Source organism: Chrysemys picta, chromosome 14 (genome assembly GCF_011386835.1).
Source record: "Chrysemys picta bellii isolate R12L10 chromosome 14, ASM1138683v2, whole genome shotgun sequence".
In the NCBI taxonomy this organism is placed as follows: Eukaryota; Metazoa; Chordata; order Testudines; family Emydidae; genus Chrysemys; species Chrysemys picta.
In genome coordinates, this window is record NC_088804.1 from 7,215,742 (window position 1) to 7,221,741 (window position 6,000).

General features: G+C 57.1%; 1 protein-coding gene across 4 annotated transcripts in view; it reads right to left on the reverse strand.

The window, feature by feature from the left end:
• Positions 1–5,283, reverse strand: part of LOC101933058 (adhesion G-protein coupled receptor G1-like) — a 37,118-nt gene extending 31,835 nt beyond the window's left edge. The window contains exon 1 of one of the 4 annotated variants that reach the window (XM_065566872.1): positions 5,126–5,283. The gene's annotated coding sequence lies outside the window, so the exon portion shown is untranslated. The other 3 variants (XM_065566871.1, XM_065566869.1, XM_065566870.1) reach the window with 3 other exon arrangements.
• Positions 5,284–6,000: the final 717 nt, after the last annotated feature.

Below are 6,000 nucleotides of genomic sequence, written 5' to 3' on the forward strand. Positions count from 1 at the left end.
GGGCCTCTCTCCCCACTCCCCTCCTGCGAGGCATAAGACGCGTTATTCTGATCCTAGGAGTCACAGGTGTGGCAAACACAGGGCAATGTCATCTGAGTCTCTGCCTCCTTATAAAGGGTCTGATCCTGCTCTCAGTTGAATGCATGTCAATCAAGGAAAATGCCGTGGAAGTCCATGGCACAATACAGGGGTAAAAGCAGGCCATGGGAATGCAGAATCTGCTTTGGAAGTCCTGAGAGAGCTGGCAGCATTGTGTGCAAAGACAGACCTTGGAAATGTTCCTGGGCTGGGTAAAGCAGCCTCACTGTGCTTTATAGACTCCTTTGTAGTCTGATCACGGCTGCCTGAATGTTTGTGGCATTTCAATGAATGCAGAATTCCTAGGGGATGGCATAAACTCATGTGACACCCAAGTGCAATCGGCAACCTGCCAAGTCCAGCAGAGCATGGAGTGAGTCACACAACCTGGGGCCATGCATCAGACCTCACAAGAGCCTTTGTGCTCTCCCCTGGAAAGGGAAAGGCAGCGCTTGGCATACATTCTTGGGATTTTGTTGAGGGGTGGGGGATTGGTTGTCCCTTGGGATCCATAACAGGTGAGGCTGGGTGTCTGCCACACTAGGACTGCAGTGACCAAACCTAGGCCACTTAGGGATTTTTTGCAATGAGTCATGGGCCCTGATCCTCAGCCTGGGACCCAGGGACAGATTCCCAGCAATGTATAGAGGTAGGAACTATGCTACAAGGGGCAGGGAGAAAATTCACCCTGACCTGCACCCCCCTGCTATTCCACTCCAGAGCGTCCCACTCACACAGACCACTGCACCCTGTTGTGACCTGCACCCACTGCCAGTGCACCCCAGAGTGCCCCCCTCACAGACCAGTGCACCCCCACCCTGACCTGGGGCAGAGTGGTGGAGGCAGGAGGGAACGTGTCCTTAGCACATCCCATGTGAAGGCTCTGGGCTATTCAGGACTACAGAGCCACCCGCGGGAGGCTGCTGTGGATTGGAGCACCCGCAGTGGTATTCTAGTTTATCCTGGAAAGTAATTTAAGTCCCTGAAGTAGCCCCAAATCCTGAGGTCACCGAAGTGTCTTAAAGCCAGCTTCATCCCCAAGCTCCATGGGGCTTCACCTTCTGTGCACACAATCTCAACCCTGGTGTGCACATTGGGATGGGGTGGGGGCAAAGATGGCTTTGAGATAACCCCCGATCCTGGGCCGCCTTGCCTGTGTGCCGGTCCAGTCCCCAGCACCAATCAGAGCAGTCTCATGCCTGCTGTCGCTTACACAGGCTGCCAGTGACTCCAAGGGCCTGTTATGGAAGCTGGGGACAGGCGGGGTCCTGGGAAGCTCTGTCCACGCCCAGCCACACTCCCTAAGCCAACAGCCAGGAAGGGGTGTGGCAGAGGAGTTGCTATGCTGGCTCTGTGGGATCCCCGTCCAATGGGGTGATCTTCCTCTGGCCGGCTTTACGGCTGCCTTGTGCCAGGGGAACGACTTCTTGGGCTGCGTTAGTGCTTTGTCACCCGCACACTTCACCAGCCTCCTCTACAAATGTCTTGTACTCGGGCTCAGCCCGGGTTCTGGGCAGTACAGCAGGGGGGTGGTGAATGGTCATGACCTATTCGTTAATTGTTAATAAACAGCCGTAAGCCTTTCTAAAACAAAGGGTTTGTATTTGGCTTTCCCCATCATTTCCCATGACACACAACCTAGCATTCATTCCAGCACTGTGTGTCATGACTTTCCCGTTCTCATTGTTATGCCTTTTGCACTCTTTCCCTCCACCCAAACCATGGTTTTAAGATGCCAGCCTGAAAAGGGGGATGGCAGAGCCTTTCATCTACGTTTGTAATGTGTAACAGCTGCTTTGGAGCTGCTGGGAAATGAGTTGGTGGGTCTCGGTCTGGTTACGCGGGAGCAGGTGTCCATATGATGAAACCACCACCCATACCGGCACCAATTAGTTCCCTTGGTGGTCTCAACAGAACAGCCACGGAGTCCGAGCTCCCATCCCACCCTTAGGTTAGACTCAGTAGTCCTGTAGCAGCCCCCTGGGCTGTTTCACTGAGAGGGACGGCTGCTATCACAGCTAGGAAAACCGCCTCCATCAAAAACACATCCGTGCTGGGAACTTACACCACTACGGCTTTAAAGCACCGGCAGAGATCCCCTTTCCCACCACTACTGCTGCTGTTTACAAACCTGTCACTTTCCGATTTCCTCCCTCCCCACCCTTTGCCCACTCCCCTCTCTCCAAATCGCTGGATTAAGATTTGGACAGCAACCAAATATGTAACATTTATCATCACAGCCTGATTTGGGCGAGTGCTACAAATCAGAGCCGCATAGACAGTGCAGGGCCAGAAAGTGTCAGCGCAAAATTCCCACCCAGCACGCTGCCTCAGGCGTTCCAGCTCCCATCTCCGAGGGTTCTGTCCCCTCCCGGGTCTGTGGGGCTACAGAAACGCAAGTGGCTCTCAGTGCATTGCAGATGTGTCTAGCAGGGCACTGTGGTGTACAGGACAGGAAATACACAAATTCCAGACATTAGAGAGACAAGGTGGGCGAGGTGATATCTTTTATTGGACCATCTCCTGGTGGTGAAAGAGACAGACTTTCGAGCTTACATAGCGCTCTTCTTCAGGTCTCTCTCACCAACAGAAGTTGGTCCAATAAAAGCTATTACCTCACCCACCTTGTGTCTCTAATATCCTGTCATCAACACAGATACAACAGTGCAAACTCCAGCTATGTCCCTTCAAGGCAGAGATTTGGAGCAGACCCATGCCTAGCGGTCATTGCAGGAACCTCTCAGAGGATTCTAACTGGTTTCTTGTGGCTTCTGCTGGAAGATCAGCAACCAGCAGATCAAAGCACTTGTTGCTCTGGACAAATCCTAACTGCTAGCTGGAACCAGCCGGAGCCAGCTGGCATGATCTGACATCCACACTAGGCATCCCTTGGGAGAGCACATGTTCTCTGGGGTGTCCGTGGTTCTGCGAGGGAAGGCCGAGTAGACCTCACTTGAGGTGGTACTAGGAGGGGCAGATGCAGTTCTCCTTGTTAAAATGCAGGGGTGGGTGAGCCCAGGAGTTCAGTGAATCCTCAGAGTGCAGATCTCTTCAGGGCTGGCACCGCCGGGCAGTTCAACATGGTCCAACACCACCAGACTATGTCTGCTGAGGTGAACCGGCTACAGGGTCATAGGGACAAGCGATGGAAGGGCCCCTGGCAGGGGAAAAGACTGACTTGCTGGGACTAGGCCAGTGGTTTAAGATTTCCACAGGAATCCGCACCTCCACTCAAAACTTTTTAGGGGGCTGCAAATGAAAAAAGGCTGAAAAACACTGGACTAGGCTCTGCAGTCAGACCTTGTGTGGCTGGATCAGTGGCTAAAGTGATTGCTCGGCCCTAGCGGGAATGAAGCTACTGCCTAATGCTCCTTCACAGCCCCCAGGCCGGGTTATCCATACCGGCCTGCCTGGTCGGCAGACCCACAGTTGCTCACACAGCTGAGCCCTACCCTGCTGCTACGGGAAGTTTTTCGAGGTTCCTTTAGCTCAACTGCGTTGAGCAGCTGTAGGTGTGGGGGGCAGTTGGAGGATTTGCTGTTTAATGGCAATGGAATTCATCCCACCCTTAGCTGGGGGCTCCCAGGGGCTGGCCAGACAGCTCCAGCAGGCATGGGCAACAAACAGCTTTAAATGGGAAAAACACACTCAGTCACTCTCACACCGAACTGTCCTTGCATCCTAACCTGAGCCACGCGCAGCACATTGTCATACACCCAGGGGCTGGCAACGTTCTGGATTTTTTAATACAAACCCCCAAAGGAAGTCCCCCCCCCCAGCTTGAACCCCTTATCCTCTAGCTCCTGCTGACTGGAAAAGCAGAGCACACAGTCTTTACTCGAGCTAGTGTGCTAAAGATAAGGGTGTGGACACTGCAGCTCCAGGAGAAACTCAGGCTAGCCCGGGGAGCTCAGACAAAGGGGGATGGGGGAGCTTGGACACCCGAGCCAGGCGCGCTCCCAAGGGCAGTGTAGACATACCCTGTGAAGACTCCTCTGTGATCTCTGGAGTTGCTCACCAGTAGCCTGCCAGTCCCAGAGCCATCAAAACATTTCTGACCAAAACCCAACTCCAGGCTGAAAAATACCCATACAACCACATAGCCAGGTGCGCCTTAAAACTCACATCCTTCCTGAGGGATCAAAGCCACACCTGGCCCCGTCCTTTGGCCGCAATCAAGGGCGGGCCAGCGGTTCCCCAGGCGGGCACCTGGGGATTTAAAGGGCAATTCCCTCGCCCCGTGCCAAGCGCTGCCCACCTCTGCCAGGCAAACCCACACCTGCCTCTTCCTAAGGGATTCACCAGCCCCGCCTCGGCCCAGGTGAGCGGTGCAGCCCCCCACACGGCTCCGGGGGGCAATGCGAGAGCCCAGCCCTGCCCAAGCGGAGCCCAGTGCGTCCACACGGGCACAAGGGAAGAGTCCCGGGGGATTGGCGCCGCCTTATTTAGCGACTTGATCACTGCACCCCCCGCTAACCGCCCCCCAGCCCCCGATCGCTGGCGCCCCCGCCCCCTGGCCCGGCCGGACCGCGGAGGGGCGGCAGAGCCGGTACCTGTGCTCCGGCGAGGGGCGCTGCGGCCGGCGGGCGATGGGAGCAGCGCGGCGGGGAGTCTCCGGCGGAGGCGAGCGAGGACCGGGACTGAGGTCCCGCGCCCGGCCGGGGGAGGAAGCAGCCTGCAGCCCCCGCGGGGCGGCGGCTTCGGGCGCTGCGGCTGCACCGGCGGCTCCGCAGCGGGCTGGGGGCTCCGCGCCCGGCTCTGCACCGCGCACTCCCGCTGCCCGCCCTGGGGCAGCTCGGAGCGTCTCGGCTTCACCTGCGCTGTCCGGGAGCCGCCCGGGAGTGCGAGTCCTTCCCCCCCCCAGCGCGGCGGCCGGGCGGGGCTTGGAAAGCCCAACTCACCGGGGAACTAACCGCCCCGACTGTCCGCTCCCCCCATTGCCAAACAAGCCGGGCCTGGGAACCCAACACGGTGTGACCGGATCCCGGGGTGGGGCTGGGGGCGCTGGGCACCCGACTCTCTCCGCCCCTTGCAACAAGCAACTCACCAGCCAAAAACAACCCAATGTCTGTGCTTTTGTCTTCAGGGGGTTGGCGTGTCTGAAGGACAGGCGGGACTCGGAGCTGGCTGGTTGCCTGCCACCCTGAGCCCTCAGCAGCTCCCACTGCACGGAGAGACTGTCACATACACAGGCACTGTCACACCTCCTACACACACACACAGGCACCGTCCTACCCAAACACCCTACAAACACACACAGGCACTCTCATACCCAAACACCCTACACACACACACAGGCACTCTCATACCCAAACACCCTACACACACACACAGGCACCCGCCTACCCAAACACTCTACACACATACACAAAGGCACTCTCATACCCAAACACCCTACACACACACATAGGCACACTCATACCCAAACACCCTACAAACACACACAGCACCCGCCTACCCAAACACCCTACACACACACACACAGCACCCGCCTACCCAAACACCCTACACACACACACACAGGCACCCTCCTACCCAAACACCCTACACACACACACAGGGACTCTCAGATGACCCCTTGTCACGGAGTCCCCGGGCAATGCTCTGGAACTGCTCCCCACAAAGCCAGTCAGGACTTTGGGGAGCCTCCTCTCCCTTGGAGCAGACTGTCTTCAGGGCAAGAAGCTCACACGGCCCTTCCTGGATCTGCCCTTGGAGCCTTCAGCATATGCCCCTCCGTGCGCTTCCCATAGCGAGTCCGCCCAGGCGGGGTTCTGGGGAAGCCAGAGGGTCCTGCAGGCACCCCCACTTCATCACACCCCTACACACAGACACACAACTGGCACCCTTACATCCCTACACACACACAGAGAGCCATCCTCAGACCCTTACACGCACACAGAGGCACCCCTATACATGCAC